The 15,825-nt window shown below is 46.3% G+C and overlaps 1 long non-coding RNA gene across 2 annotated transcripts; it reads left to right on the forward strand.

Moving 5' to 3' along the window:
* The first annotated feature begins 1,507 nt into the window (after positions 1-1,507).
* Positions 1,508-14,999, forward strand: LOC138431394 (uncharacterized). Of its 2 annotated transcripts, XR_011253669.1 has the most exons (5): positions 1,508-1,608; positions 10,051-10,133; positions 12,540-12,669; positions 13,005-13,119; positions 13,455-14,999. It is a non-coding gene; the product is annotated as an uncharacterized lncRNA (long non-coding RNA). The 2 variants fall into 2 exon arrangements; XR_011253668.1 differs by having other exon boundaries at positions 13,005-14,999.
* Positions 15,000-15,825: the final 826 nt, after the last annotated feature.

The raw sequence follows: 15,825 nt of genomic DNA on the forward strand, positions 1-15,825 counted from the left end.
CACATGGGCTTAGTTTCCAGGTGGATATTCCCAGACCAGGGATCGAAACCATGTCCCCTGGATTGGCAGGCAGATTCTTCATCACTGGACCACCAGGGCAGTCCCAAAGTGGGAATTGTAGTGGACATACTTCCCTCCCACTGGTGACATCCGCTGTGTTTGTCCTCCTCATCCTTGCCGAGAGCAGAGCGCCCAGGGGCCAGTGAGGATGGTCGTGGGCTGGCTTCACAAAGTGGGAGTTTCTGGTTTCTTGGGCCCCAGGCCCCATGTATCTTGTCATCATTTAGAACAGGGTGATGCCTTGGGGGCCAGGAATCCATCTCACTGTCTGTCCTCCAGTCAAGCTTTTTTCCCAGTTAGGTGAGAGCTGGCACTGCCTCTCAGGGTTGTCTTGTCTGGTAACAAAGAAAGGTCACAGGAGCCCTGGGGGTGCACTCACATCCTCCTCCGAGACACCCAGGCTTATCCTGGCACATTCTGGGGAGTCAGAGGACCCATGGAGCAGGGAGAGCCGCTGGACTTCCTTCTGGGTGCCTTGTTCTCTTATTTGTTGGCCAGGGAACTGCTGCATACAGGGAAGTTCAGGCGGATTTGGAAGCCTCTTCTCCAGTCTGTCTCTGGTAGACCTGTCACCTGTGCTATCTTCCCCACCCTGCACATTCTGATGGGCAGGTGTGGGAGGGATATGGGCACTGGTATTTCTCTGAGGGCCACCAGTATTTCCCTGAGGGCCACTGCAGTCATGCCATTAGCTTAAGCAAATGTGCTTGGAAAAGGTTAACACCCCAAGTTGGGTCACTTGCAGAGTTTTCCTGATTAACAAGGTTGTTTGTAAGCCTCTCTCTGTTGGAAATCCACTGAGGAAGGGGGAGTTCTTGCCAGTGCTGGGTTCAGGCTGTGTCTGCTGGGTGTTGTCAAACATGAACTAAAATCCCTGCCTGCATAGTGCCAGAACCTCATCCACCATCCTCAATTCCCTTTTAGGACTCCATGGAATTTCATTCACCGTTCAGAAAATGTCTTCTGAGTATCATGCCATAAACCATACTGTGAGGCTTGGAATAGCTCTTTTGATCCTTCTGCCACATTTATCTCGTAAATATGAGTTTTGTTTACAATGCACTTCACCTGCCACTTTATCCTTCCTCTCACTCTGAGCCATCCGCCCACTGCTGTGAGCCGTTTTTCCAGGACCACACTGTCCACAAGGCAGATTCTTTGTTATTCTCCCTCTTTGCTGGAAGTCTTAAGACTTTTATCCACTAAGCTCACATTCATGAGCAGATTAACACCCAGGGAGGCAGGTTTTGCTGGAGGCAGTGAGGGTTAGCCAGACATGGTGGCATGGTGACACTTTTAAAGCAGGCAGGTGTCTGCTCCAGTGACAGCATGCCCGCCAAAGCAGTTTCCCTGCCACATGTGCGTGTTTCTCCACAGCCCTGAGCTGCAGAGAGTCCCTGGCACCCACGGAGCCAGCAGCGTTTCCGGCCTCCCCTCTGCCACTGGCTCTTTGGAACTGTCCTAGAGTAGGCAGCTGTGTGTGTGGACCCAGCAGTGATGAAAGCAGATGCTCCTGAACCTGCAAGCAGAGAGGGGTGGCTAGGACTGGTAAGTTTTGTCTCCTCCTTGCTCCTTCTCCCCTCCCCCTCTCTCCTTTTCCCTTCCCTTCTGCCCCTCCCCTCCCTTCTTCCATGCCCCCTCGCCTCCTTGAAAGCTCTTCCTGGGAAAGAAACTCTGTACGTTCAAGGATGTCTGTCTTACTGGAGAAGCTTTACTCCTCCCCATCTTTCCCGTCTGCTCCCCTTCTGTTTCTCCCCCTCTTCTCCTCTCCGCCCACTTCTCTCTTCCCCTCGCATCTCCCCGCCTCTATCCCTCCTCTCTCTTCTTCCTGTCCCCTTCGCCCTCCTTCTCTCCATTCCTCTTTCTCCCCCACCCTCCTTCTCCCCTTTCCCTCCTCTTCTGCTTTCTCCCTTGCCCTTCTTCTCTCTCCCCTTCTCCCATTCCTCTCCCTCTCCTCTCCTTTCTAACCCACCTCTCCTTTCTTCCCCTCTCCCTTCTCCCCTCCCTCCCCTTCCTGCCTTTCCTCCTTCTCCTCTCCCATCCCCCTTCCTTCTCTTTCTCCCCCTCCCTTCTCTCTTCCCCCTTCTCCCTCTGGCCTCCCTTCTTCCCACCCCCCTCCACTCCTCCAGAATTCTTCCTGGGACACAAACTCTGTGTTCAAGGGGATGCATTTCCTTCTGGAGTTGCTTCTCTCTCCCCGCCACTCCCCGCCCACCCGCCCCCACGCCCACCCCCCCCACGCCCACGCCCACACACCCCCCCCCCCCCCGCCCCGCACCCTGCTTCTCCCTTCCCCTACTCTCTCTCCCTTGCCCATCTCTCTTTCCCTCTTCCATCTCCCCCCTTCTTCCTCCCCATTCCTGTTTCACCTTCCCTCTCCTTCCCCCTATCCCTCAACTTCTGGCTCCCTCCCTCCCATTCCCCACTTCTCCCCTCCTTCTCCCTTTCTCCTCTCTCCTCCCTTCTACTACTCCTTTCTTCTCACTTTCCCCTCCTGGAGAGCTCTTCCTCAGGAAGAAACTCAGCATGTTCCAGGGTGTCTGTCTTACTGGGGATGCTTCTGCAGAGTGGTCTGAGACCCTTCATTCACATTTCAGGGGAAATGTTGCTGTTTTGACCATTTGGGGGCTTATGGCTGCTGGCTACTATGCTTATTTTCTTATCAAAATAGAAACCACCATTTATATTGGACACATGCTGACTTGCTTGGGCTGTTTTCTGTCATTGTTTTTATTACATAAAACGGGAGAGGAAAAAGAAACACCACATAGATCAGACTTGTTTCTATTAAATAAAATCAGGAGGGGGAAAAACATACACACACATGGAACATAACTGCTTTATTTAGGGAAAGGGTGCTTCTTTTCAGATGTATATTTAGGATATGGTTTAAGCAAATGAATCAGGTGAATCATGTGAGATGTTTCCTATTCTTAGCCAAGAAGAGAATGGTAAACAGTTAAGATTTAGTTTCCATTGAAAGGCGTGCAGAATGATGTTGATGAAATGTGGTGTGAGAAAAGATGATGGTATATTAAGGCACTCAGAGAATGTTGCACATATTTTTGTTTGCACACCCTTAAGACTCACAGACTCTGTAGCTTATATTTAGTTATGTTATATTTAGTTTTGTTCATTTATATTTAGTTATGTTAATAGTTGCACCTTTTTTGTTTTTATTTTTAACATATTTAGTCATGTTAATGGTTGCTCCTTTGAATGTCTGTGGTATCTTTATCAAAATATTCATTATAGGGTTGAAATGTAACCAGAAAGTTTGGTTGGTACCTTTACAAAAACATCGAGTTGACTGAAACCACATGTTCAACAATTGGATATATGCACCAAGATTTCTGGTAGTTTGGACAAAGCATTTTTAGTGTTGCTGTGGCTGGGTTGGGCTTTGCTGGTGTCTCAGGGGGTAAAGAATCCACCTGCCAATCCAGGGTTCCATCCCTGAATCAGGGAAAATACCTTGGAGATAGAAGTGCAACCCACTCCAGTATTCTTGCTGGAGAGTCCCACAGACAGAGACTGGTGGGCTACAGTCACTGGGGTTGCAAAAGAGTTGGACATGACTAACCCACTAAACAGCAACAGCAACAGTGCTGGATGAGATAATTGCCCCCCACCCCCCACTTTCATAAGTTAACAGAAAAACAGCCCATTCTGTCCGGAGCTGCATTAGGCATTACTGACAAAATAGAAGCATGGCCTAAACCCCCTCCCTTTGTTCTGTAGGCACAGATCCAGAATTAAGGAGTTAGGCTTTGTGATTCTGACTTGTTTTTTTCCTTTCCTCAGCTGAGTTGACACAAGAGAGTATTAAGGTGCTTATTGTTTTTGAGAGGAGCATGAGAAGGCATAAAGCCTTCTGCAGCTGTGCTCAAAGAATAATTCATAAAGTTAATCACTGACATTTGTTCAAGGACTTTTACAAAAGAGTGTTCCAGGGTGAGCACAGAGGCCACAGCTTGAGACCATGGGAAGGATTCCTATCTGAAGCCTATTTGTGAGAAAAGTATTTACGGCAAAGGAGTTTGCTAAATTTAGGGCTTTGGAATAATTAAAATAGTTAGAAGCTAAAGATTTAAGGATTGCTGTAATGTTAGCATATTCTACTATAGCTTATAGAAATTAGACACTTTAGAGATATTATTAGCTAGAAGTCCTTTCAAAGAAACAGTGAGCTTAGGATACTAGGGGCAAACAGGACTTAGAAAGATAAGAATTAAAATGAGGAATGTGGTATGCAGTTCAGACATTAGCATGAGTTACAATGTATTCACAAGGACACATGAGAAAAAGTAGATAACAGAATCACTGAGGAAGGAACTCCTTTTGAGGGTCAACAATGATTTTTGAAAAAAAAAAAATCTGGGTCAATGGGAACTAAAAATATCAAACCTCTGACCCAATGCTTTTGTAAAAGAATACAAGAGAATCATAAGCTTGAAATAAACAGGCAGTCCAAAAAAACGGTTGCCTCAGCTTCTCGTTGACACTGCCCATCCATTCAGGTTGAATTCCTGGCTGCTGGAGCTGGACTCTGGCACCAGTCATTGGCTCTTCCCATGCTGCCTGTGTTCATTATGTGGCTTATCTATGTGGTCTTTCCTGTGAATACACCTGGGGAACAGGAGTGTCCAAGACAACTATGAGCTTGTCTTGGCTAGGGGACAGATAAGGGGTGCCAAAGCTTCATGGAGTGGAACCCTGAAGCTTTTATATCATGCAAATGCTGCTACTCAGCCATGGCATTTGCCTAAAATGCTTTGATGTCTGATGTCAGTTTCTGCCATTGAGGTCACTGGGGAATTTTTATCTGTGCCTCTTTCTCCTTGTGTATAAAGGCAGGAATTACTGGCCTCTTATACCTTTCACCAATAATGATGTGTTGTCAGATCACTGCATGCAGGGAGGGAGCCGAGAACACTCCACCACTAAACAGTATGTCGGAAGCACTCCAGCTAGGCGACCAACATCATACCATTGCTTCCTGCCCTTGGGGCGCTGGCAGCTGACGAGGTGATGGGCAGGGACAAGGAAAACTCTGAAAAGTGGTGGCCCTGATGTGAGGAGGGAGGGCTGGAAGTGAACGTCTGAACTGAGCTGACCTCTTAAGACTGAGCCGTCCTCTTAAGACTGAGCCAGGCTGGAGACACAGATGTGGACCTATGTCATTGATGCCAGGGTCTCCTAAAGAGGCTGGATGAGGAGATATTTGGGGTGGGGATAGGGGTTAGCCTGGAGCTAGAGCTGTGCATCTAGCCCAGATCCTGCCTTACCTCTGAATAGCCAGGAGGCCTTCTGCCATCACAGGCAGCCCACACAGGGAGTACACAACAGCGCCTCAGGGACCTGGGTGTCACTCCCTGGCTGCTGGGAACACCTAAGGGTTGCAGAGTGAGGGCCTGATTGCAGAGCTGAGTTGCAGGGACCTTGGAATGGTGGGAGGCAGAGACAGCTGTGGAGACAGAGAGGCTTGACCAGGACAGGAAGGCAGCTGCAGCTCAGGACAAGGCTTCATTCAGTATCTGTTATTCAATGGCAGTTTTTCCAACTACTGGTGACTCCATGGACTGTAGCACATCAGGCCTCCCTGCTCATCACTATCTCAGGGAGTTTGCTCATACTCATGTACATCGAGTTGCTGATGCCATCCAACTATCTCATCCTCTGTCACCCCCTTCTCCTCCCACCTTCAATCTCTCCCAGCATCTGGGTCTTTTCCAATTAGTCAGTTCCCATCAGGTGGCCAGAGTATTGGAGCTTCAGCTTCAGCATCAATTCTTCCGATTCAGGGTTGATATCCTTTAGGATGGGCTGGTTGGATCTCCTTGCAGTGCCAGCGACTCTCAAGACTCTTCTCCTAGTGTCTGTAGGGTGGTGCTTTTGCTGATTTCAAAAAACTTAATAAAAAGGGTATTGGCAGTTTTGCTCTCCTCCAGCCCAGGCACACTGTCCACATCACACAGACCTCGGTCACCCTGCTTCCCAAAGCTCTAGGGGCTCCCTGCCTGGAGCTCATCTCAGTAGTACCCAGTACTCAGACCTGTCTGTCTCCAGTACTATGTGGGAAGCATTTGCAGGACTTTCCAGGCTCTCCTTTTATCTGCAAGGCCCTCCCCACTGCCATCCACTCTGACTCTTGCTTTTAAGATGCCCTGAAGCATCACTGTCAATTTTATTTCCCAAGAACTCTTCCCATGGCCAGTGTCACCTGCAGAACACACACCCTGTAGTTCTCCTGTCATGGTGTCCAGCCAGGCCCTGCCTTCCTCACTGGCCTCCCAGCCTGCAGACCCAGTATTGTCAGGCCCACCATGCTTGTCAGGACCACATGAAGGCTGTGCTTAATTTCTGAGGCACTGGCTCTTTTGCTGCATTTGGAAAATAACCCAGCACTCACATTATTTTTATTTATTTTTGAGAGAAGAATTAAATGACATTGTGAACATTTCATTCAAGTGCTTACTTTAATAATTCCTTTCTAAAAAATGAATTTTCAATACCTAGATCCATTCTTAATTTTCAGTGGTATCCTAGCATTTTTAATATTTGTGATCTAAACCTCTTCCTTAAAAAAATACACTACCTTCCATGTAAAATTACTTTTAATAACAAATTATACTGGGATTCCCTTGTGGCTCAGAGGGCAGAGAGTCTACCCATAGTGTGGGAGACCTGAGATTGATCCCTGGGTTGGTGAGATCCCTGGAGAAGGAAATGCCAACCCACTCCAGTATTCTTGCCTGGAAATCCCATTGACAGTGGAGCCCAGTGGGCTACAGTTTCTTTTTCAAACTGAGATTAATTTTGGTGTGCACTCTGAGCTTCCCTGGTGGCTCAGATGGTAAAGCGTCTGCCTACAATGCGGGATACCTGGGTTCGATCCCTGGGTTGGAAAGGTCTCCTGGAGAAGGAAATGGCAACCCACTCCATTACTCTTGCCTGGAAAATCCCACAGACAGAGAAGCCTGACAGACTATAGTCTATGGAGTTGCAAAGAGTTGGACATGACTGAGCAACTTCACTTTCTTTCACTTTGTGGAAAAGGTTTCAGGGAACCCTCCTTCAGACAGATAATTTGATTTGGAAACTAGACAAGCTAGTGTTTTACTAGTCAACACCATAGCTTTTCAGCATTTACATGGAAGGAATACTAGGCCATATTAAAAGTGACACTTCAGGTACTTTCCTGGTGGTTCAGTGGTTAAGACTCTCTGCTTCCAATGCAGAAGGCCTAGGTTTGATCCCAGATCAGGAACTAGGATCATGTATGTCACACAGCCAAAAGACATTTTAGAAGAGTGACAGGGGCATGGAGAAATGCTCACCTAACCCAGAAGGCTGCAGAGAGAAAGACCCCACGAAATCTTGAACTATCTGAAACAGGGGGAAAAAGATGCAGAGAGATGTTACTCATGGTCATCTTTAGGTTATGGGTTACTATCCTTTGTTGTCTTACCTGACTTCTAGTTTTTAAATGTGCCATATTTTCTACAATACACATATTTTCTGTAAGATGTCGAAGCTGCAGTAAACATTGGAGTAGAAAGTATGTATCTTCTATTTCTTGGGGTGACCAGCCACACTGTTAGTCTCCCAGTGGGCATGGCTTAGACTCAGCCCCATTCTGTTTGCAGAGCTGCTGGATTCAGAGCTCCCCACACCAGGCGCATCAGCACCTCCCTGTAACAGCCAGATCTGTGCTCTTTTCTCCCAAGCATCACTGCCTGCCTGGCTTTGCATATCTCTGGGGTGACTTATCCCATCCTCCTCTCCCCCAGGAAGGGGCACACATCTTTGCTGGTCTTCTGCAGCCAAGTTGGCTTGTGTCTGGTTGTGGCCCACAGTGAGGGAGGGTGGCATTCCTTCAGTAGCACTCAGGTCCACTCCCGTCTAATGTCTTCTGGGGGCTCTTCCTCCCCAACGGCTCAAGGGCACTTTACTTAGGTGTCGGTCTTCCCTACCTATACATATGAGGCAGTTAACCCCGAACAGGTATCCCTTGTCCACTCATAGTGGGGTATCTTACTCACCTGATTTGGCACATCCTGTGGCCCATGGCTGGTTGCTCAACTGCAAAGCATCTCTGGGCAATGTGGGAGACCTGGGTTTGATCCCTGGGATCAGGAAGATCCCCTGGAGAAGGGAAATGGCAACCGACTCTTGCCTGGAGAAAACCCCATGAACGGAGGAGCATGGTAAGCTTACAGTCCACGGCATCACATAGAGCTGGACATGACTGAGTGACTTCACTAGTTCACTTGTGGCCTGTGCACCCTGCAGCCGTGTCTCAAAGGTCCCACGCTGGCAGTCTCCTGGTGGTTGAAAGCCACTCAAATATTTGCTGGAGAAGGAAACAGAAACCCACTCCAGTATTCTTGCCTAGAGAATCTCATGGACTGTAGCCTGCCTGCCAAGATCCTTTGTCCATGGATTCGCAACAGTCAGACACAACTTAGTGACTACACCACCACCACCACCGCCGCCGAGTGTTTATATTGTATAGAAGAATCACAAGTCTGAGATGAGTATCTTATATCGTCCCTCCTGTGTCTATTCCACCTGAGAACTCTAAAGTGGTGCCAGAAAGTTTGGTCCCCTGTGCTTTTCTGCCCAATCTGGTCCCAATAACTGTGATGTCAGAGACCAGCTCTCAGCCAAATGCCCTCCTATCTCTCATCCAGACAACTCCAGGGGCCACTTCCCCAGCTGTGCAGTGCTTGCAGTTGCCTTGCAACTCAGGAGATGCCCGTACAACCCCTGGTCATGGAAACAGGATCCCATATTTTGTGCAGCAAGAAAGCTTGAACACCACAATTAGATGCAAGGAAAGATGCCACCAGACGCAATAAAGATCCTGGCATGCCACAACTAAGATCCAATGCAGCCAAATAAATAAATATTTTTTAAAAATACATTATTTTTAAAAAGAAAAAGGGGAAAAAACAAAAACAAAAACAAAAACATACTGTTGTTTAGCCACCAGTGGGGCTGACAAACTACCTGAAAAGTAAAAGTCGCTGGGCAATGTCTGACTCTTTGTGGCCTAATGGACAGTCCAGGGAAAATTCTCCAATCCAGAATACTTGAATGGGTAGCCTTTCCCTTCTCCAGGACATCTTCCCAACCCAGGGATCAAAGCCAGGTCTCCTGAATTGCAGGCATATTCTTTACCAGATGAGCCACAAGAGAGGCTCAAGAATACTGGAGTGGATGGGTAGCTAATCCCTTCTCCAGGGAATCGTCTTGACCCAAAAATTTAACCAGGATCTCCTTCACTGCAGGTGGATTCTTTATCAGCTGTTCTATCAGGGAACCTCTCTTGATTCCCAAATATGTTTATTATATTTGAGGAAAGTCTGATGATCTGACAAGAGCACACACGTTTTAGGAAAATGTCACTGTCCCCAGTAGCCCCAGTTCCTCACTTAGAGCTTGTGGGTACAACAGTTTCCACTGTGCTTTCATTTGTTTTTAAAAGCCATAATTAGTACTGTGAACATTGGCTGTGTCTTCTCAAAGTAGAAACATGTATCTGTGTATAGACCTTGTTGTTCAGTCACTAAGTTGGGTTTGATTCTTTGTGATCCCATGCACCCCAAGCTTCTGTGTCCATGTGATTCCCAGGCAAGAATATGGGAGTGGGTTGCCATTTCCTTCTCCAAAGGATCTTCCCAACCTAATGATGGAAGCTGCATCTCCTGACTCTCCTTTCATTGGCAGGTTGCCTCTTGACCACTGAGCCATCTGTGAAACCCACGTGTAGACATTCTTGGCTGAATTGTGCTTCACAGATCCTGGTGTTTTGTTTTGTTTTTAACAGATTAAAAAATGTGGCAGCCCTCTCAAGCTGTTTGTGCTATTAGTTAGTCTGTTAGTGACATTCTTCCAACAGTACTTGCTCACTTTGTCTCTTCGTGTCTCAAGTTTTGGTAATTCTCACAGTATTTCTTTCTTTCTTTTTTTTTTTTTTTTTAGTATCACATTTGTTATGGTATCTGTGGTCAGTGATCCTTGGCTTTACTCAAATTACTACTAAGACTCAGAAGGCCCAGATGATGGTAAGCATTTTTTTAATTTAAATTAATATCTGTACATTGTTTTCTTAGACATATTATTGCACACTCAGTAGATTCAAATGTAGTGTAACACAATTTTATATACACTGGGAAACCAAAGCATTCCTATGTCTAGCTTTATTACAATATTTGCTTCATTGTGAGGGTCTGGAACCCAGAATAACTTAGAATAACTCTGTGGTCTGCCTATATTAACTTTTAAAATAGGATGAAAAACATTTACTCCTCTCGCTATGGAGATCCTCCCAGTAAACTAGCTGGTTTCCCACTCTTTCTAGTTACAGAGTTGCAGTGAGTTGCCACACAGTGTGAGGCCTTTGCTTTTCTGAGCCTCTCTTTCCTTTGCCTGCAGTCTGTCTAGTTTTCTCCCTTCACTGATTACCTGTGAAGGAAGATGAATGACATTCTGGATACTATAGCATAGAAAAAGCCTTCTGAAAATGAAATTCACATAGCCAGAAGCTTCCTTATGAGGATTTTGAGAAGCTTTATGAGGTACAATCTTGGTTTTACAATCACTTTACTCCTGAGGTGCAATAGATTCATCTATTCTCTGCTTCAATTCATGGACAGTCAAGTCAACACTTTCTGCATTTGTGGCACCCATAGGGTTTTTTGTTTGTTTGTTTTTTTCCTCATTAATTATCTGAGTAATTGGAAGGTTTGTGTTATAAATACTTTCTTGGTTTTCATTAATATTCATTATTGCATTAAGAATCTTTACCGTTCTTGCCTGTTGGAAGAATGACATGCATCAGGTACTTAGAGGCGCAGTTGTGCCCTTTAGCTCCAATTTGAAGTTGTCCATAGCAAAGTTAGACCTGTCCTAAATTGCAGGAGGAGGACAGGCATATATGCACCATCTCCTCACCCAGCAGCTTGCACTGGATTCTCTGTGACATTCATAATGACAGCTGCAAAGATTTGCAACATCTGGGCACATGTGGTCAAACCATAATAAGCCATCATGCATGGTGGTGAACATAGTGGGGGAAGGGAAAGCTCCTGCCAAATTAAAAAGTCCTGGTAGGAATGGACTGGAGCCTGCTGGCCTAGAGCATGATGATTCCCACCATGGGGGACCTTGGATGACTTAAGTCACTCTGACAGGCTCAGGGCAATATGTGTTCACTGGTCCCCATTAGGGCTTCCCTGGTGTCTCAGATGGCAAAGAATAAAGAATCTTCCTGCAATGCAACAGACCAGGGTTCAATCCTGGGTTGGGACGATCACCTGGAGAAGGGAATGAGAACCCAGTCCAGTATCCTTACCTGGAGAATCCCATGGACAGAGAGGAGCCTGGCTACAGTCAGGCTCCAGTCCAATGGGTTGTAAAGAGTGAGCTAAGAATAAGTGACTAACACACACAAATACCCACCCCAATCCCATGGAAAGAGGAGCCTGGGTTTGCGAAGATTTGGCTATGACTGAATGACAAACACACACACACACACACACACACACACACACACACACACACACACACAGAGTCCCCACTGAACTCTGACAGGCTCAGAGTAACACGTGTCCAGTGGTCCCAGTTAGCACTTCCTTGGTGGCTCAGATGATGAAGAATCTGACTGTAATGCAAGATAACTCTATTCGAGCCCTGAGTCAGAAATATCCCCCAGAGAAGGGAATGGCAACCCACTGCAGTATTCTTGCCTGGAGAATCCCATGGACAGATGAGCCTGGAGGGCTACAGTCCATGGGGTTGCAAAGAGTCAGATACAGCTGAGTGACTAACAGACACACACACACACACACACACACACACCAATCCCATGGACAGAAGACCCTGGCAGGCTACAGTCCATGGGTTTCCAATATCACTGAGTGACTAACACAGATACACACACACACACATATGACTGAGTGATGAGCACGCGCGCGCGCGCGCACACACACACACGCACGCACGCACACACGCATGCACGCACTCCCTGTTGACTCCAGGACAGCCATGTTCAAGATGTATGTATCTTCTTACCTAGAAGAAATTTGGCGGACTTCCCTGGCAGTCTAGTGGTTACAGCCCAGCTTCCAGTGCAAGGGCTGTGGGGTTTATCCCCAGTCAGGAAACCAGGATTCCGTATGCTGAAAAAAAATTAAAAACAATTTTAAAACATATTAAAAAAAATCATTTTGGCAGCCTCAGGGCTTGTTTGCCCCTGGGAGCTAGTGATTGTCATGCTGTGCTCAGGTCAGTTCTCCAGTAAGGAAGCTGTACCAGAAATGCTTGTGTCCAGATGTTAACAGGAAGCACCTGACAGTGATGCCATGAATCACACAAATGATTTCCACCTCTCAGTCCTTTTTTGGCAGGAAATGATCCTTGGTGTGAAGTTTCTGAGTCACCTGCATCTTTTTATTTTATTTTCCCCCCAGAAGGAAAGAGCTGAACTGGGAGCCACACTCCTGGCACACCACTAAGTTCTCTGATAGCCAGTCTGAGCCAGCTGCACCTGTTGGCCTGCCTAGGGACCTGCCCCTCTCTGCTGGGCCAGTATCAGTCTGGGTAGGTGCACCTTCTGCCTTCTTCCACCCCTGGGGGGGCCAGGGAGCTGCTTTCACTTTCTGCCACAATGCTGACAGCCCTGCCCTATCATTACCGTGTGTTTCTTTCTTTACCTTCATTTTGCAGTGTAGTTCATTTATGCTACTCTTCATTTCAGCTGTGCAGCACAGCAATTCCCAATTTTTCTAGATGCTACGCCCATTTAAAGGCCTTGAGGGTAGCTCAGCTGGGAAAGTATCTGTCTTGCAATGAAGGAGACCCTGGTTTGATTCCTGGGTCCAGAAGATCCCCTGGGGAAGGGACAGGCTACCCACTCCAGTGTTCTTGGACTGCAGGAGACCCCAGTTCGATTTCTGAATTGAGAAGATTCTCTGGGGAACGGACAGACTACCCACTCCAATGTTCTTGGTCTTCCCTGGTGGCTCAGCTGGTAAAGAATCCATCTGCAAGGTGGGAGTCCTGGGTTCAACCCCTGGCTTGGGAAGATCCCCTGGAAGAGGGCATGGCAACCCCCTCTCCTATTCTGGTCTGGAGAATCCCCATGGGAATCCTGGCAGGTACTGTCCATGCGGCTGCAGAGTGGGACACAACTTGAGTGACTAAGCACAGCACACACATACTCCATTTAAAGTTATCGTAAACTACTGGCTGTGTTCCCTGTGCCATATAATATATCCTTGTAGCATATATATTTTATCACTTGTGCTTTAGTGCCCTACCTCTATCCTGCCTCTCCCCTCTACCCTCCCCCAATCAGTAACCATTGCTTCTTTCTGTATTGTCAGGGGACTTTAAGGGATCGAATATGTTTCATTTCTTTGTGTGCCATTACTCAAGGACTCTATTCCTCATCAGTTCCTGGAAAACAGGAATGAGCAGAGCTGCAAACAGTTCTCAGGACTGAGATTATAGGAAAGAGCACCTGCTTGGATTCCCTTCAGTAACTCCCTCCAGTGATCTTTTACTTAAAGGATTATCAATTTTGCTGCAACTGCTGGAATTTCTTTCTTTTTAATGGCTGAGTAATCTGTGAAGAAAGCTGAGCACTGAAGAATTGGTTTTGAAACTGTGGTGCTGGAGAAGACTCTTGTGAGTCCCTTGGACTTCAAGGAGATCCAGCCTGTCCATCCTAAAGGAGACCAGTCCTGGGTGTTCATTGGAAGGACTGATGCTGAGGCTGAAACTCTAATACTTTGACCACTTTTTGCGAAGAGTTTATTCATTGGAAAAGACCCTGATGCTCAGAGAGATTGGGGGCAGGGGAAGGGGACGACTGAGTATGAGATGGCTGGATGGCATCACTGACTTGATGGACGTGAGTCTGAGTGAACTCCGGGAGATGGTGATGGACAGGGAGGCCTGGTGTACTGCGCTTCATGGGGTTGCAAAGAGTCAGACACGACTGAGTGACTGAACTAACTAACTAATGATTTATGAGATGTCAATGGGTTTGGAGTAACTTTGGGGCTGTGTTCCTGTGTTGCTCGAGAATTTTTGTGGTATGTCTTCCTCTGAAACTTGTTGGCCCTTGGGTGGTGCTTGGTTTCAGTTTAGATATGGAGGTGTTTGATGAGCTCCTGTCGATTAATGTTCCCTGGATTCAGTTATCTGGTGTTCTCAGGATTTGAACTTAAGCCTTCTGCTTCTGGTTTTCAGTCTTATTTTTACAGTAGTCTCAAGACTTCTCCTTCTATACAGCACCATTGATAAAACATCTAGGTTAAAGATGAAAGGTTTCTCCACAGTGAGGGACACCCAGAGAGTTTCACGGAGTTACATGAAGAACAGAAGAGGGAGGTGGGAGTTCGAGGTGACCTGAATGAGATGAGGTGGAATCAAAAGAGGAAAGAGCAAGCTAGCCTGTAATCACTTCCTTATGTGTGCTCCACAGTCTGGATAACTCAGAGATGTTTACGGAGTTATACAAAGAAGAGAAGAGGGAGGAAGGAGACAGAGGTGGCCAGGAGGATAAAGATTCCCCAGGGGGGGGAATCAAAAGGAGAGAGACAGATCCAGCCAGCAATCAGTTCCCTAAGTGTTCTGCACTGTCTGTAACACACAGATATTCAGAGTTGGGTAGAGAAGAGAAGGGGGAGGGATGAGATGGAGGTGATCTGATGGAGAAAAAGGAGAGTCCAAAGGGGGAGAGAGCAGTCAGCCAGTAATATCACTTCCAAATAAAAACGAGTACTGAAGACTGGGTTCTTAAAAGTAAAAATTGATAACAAATGCCAAAATGCAGAGATTGTTTACTCCTTTAATTTTCATTTTTATACCCTACTATTACTTTCAAAAAAATAAAAAGACTCTATTTTTTAAAGCAAACTTCATATATATTGTAGTTTTGAAAATCCAACCTGCAGTCTAGACTTTTGTTTCTGACATCTTCAAACAGGTCACTGTACTGGCCATCTTTTCATCTTCCTAATATCATCTTCATCTTCTTCTCAGGATCTAGATACCTCCCTCTATACCTCATGGAGACAATTTTACCAGCATCATGAACTTTTATCACTCTTATTATAGTATGAAACAGGTATATATGCTAAAATAGAAAATAAAGCTTCATTAATACCCATGCACTCTTTCAGAAAAGAGACATTCAACCTTCCTGTATATTCTGTAGAAAGGACAAGTAGCTTGCTGGGAATGACTACAAGAGATCCACATTCTTGCTATGGAAACAACTGTGAAAAACAATGGAATATTTAGCCTCTTTCACTGTGACAAAAATATGCACAACAGCATGACAAAGACAGGAAGCATAATCATATATCTTTTGGAGAGCAGCTTTTCCTTCTCTGATTTTACAACAGATCTCTTCAAGTCACAAATTAGCCTGCTTCTAGATAAGAAAGAAATATATGTGGATTTCAAGCTTGGAATTTCCTCTCAATTTCGGAGATTTCCACTGTGCTACTTAGTGCTTTCAGTTCAGTTCAGTTCAGTTCAGTTCAGTCGCTCAGTCGTGTCCGACGCTTTGCAACCCCATGAATCGCAGCACGCCAGGGCTCCCTGTCCATCATCAACTTCCGGACTTCACTCAGATTCACATCCATCGAGTCAGTGACGCCATCCAGCCATCTCATCCTCGGTCGTCCCCTTCTCCTGCCCCCAATCCCTTCCAGCATCAAAGTCTTTTTCAGTGAGTCAACT

This window comes from Ovis canadensis, chromosome Y, assembly GCF_042477335.2.
Source record: "Ovis canadensis isolate MfBH-ARS-UI-01 breed Bighorn chromosome Y, ARS-UI_OviCan_v2, whole genome shotgun sequence".
NCBI lineage: Eukaryota > Metazoa > Chordata > Mammalia > Artiodactyla > Bovidae > Ovis > Ovis canadensis.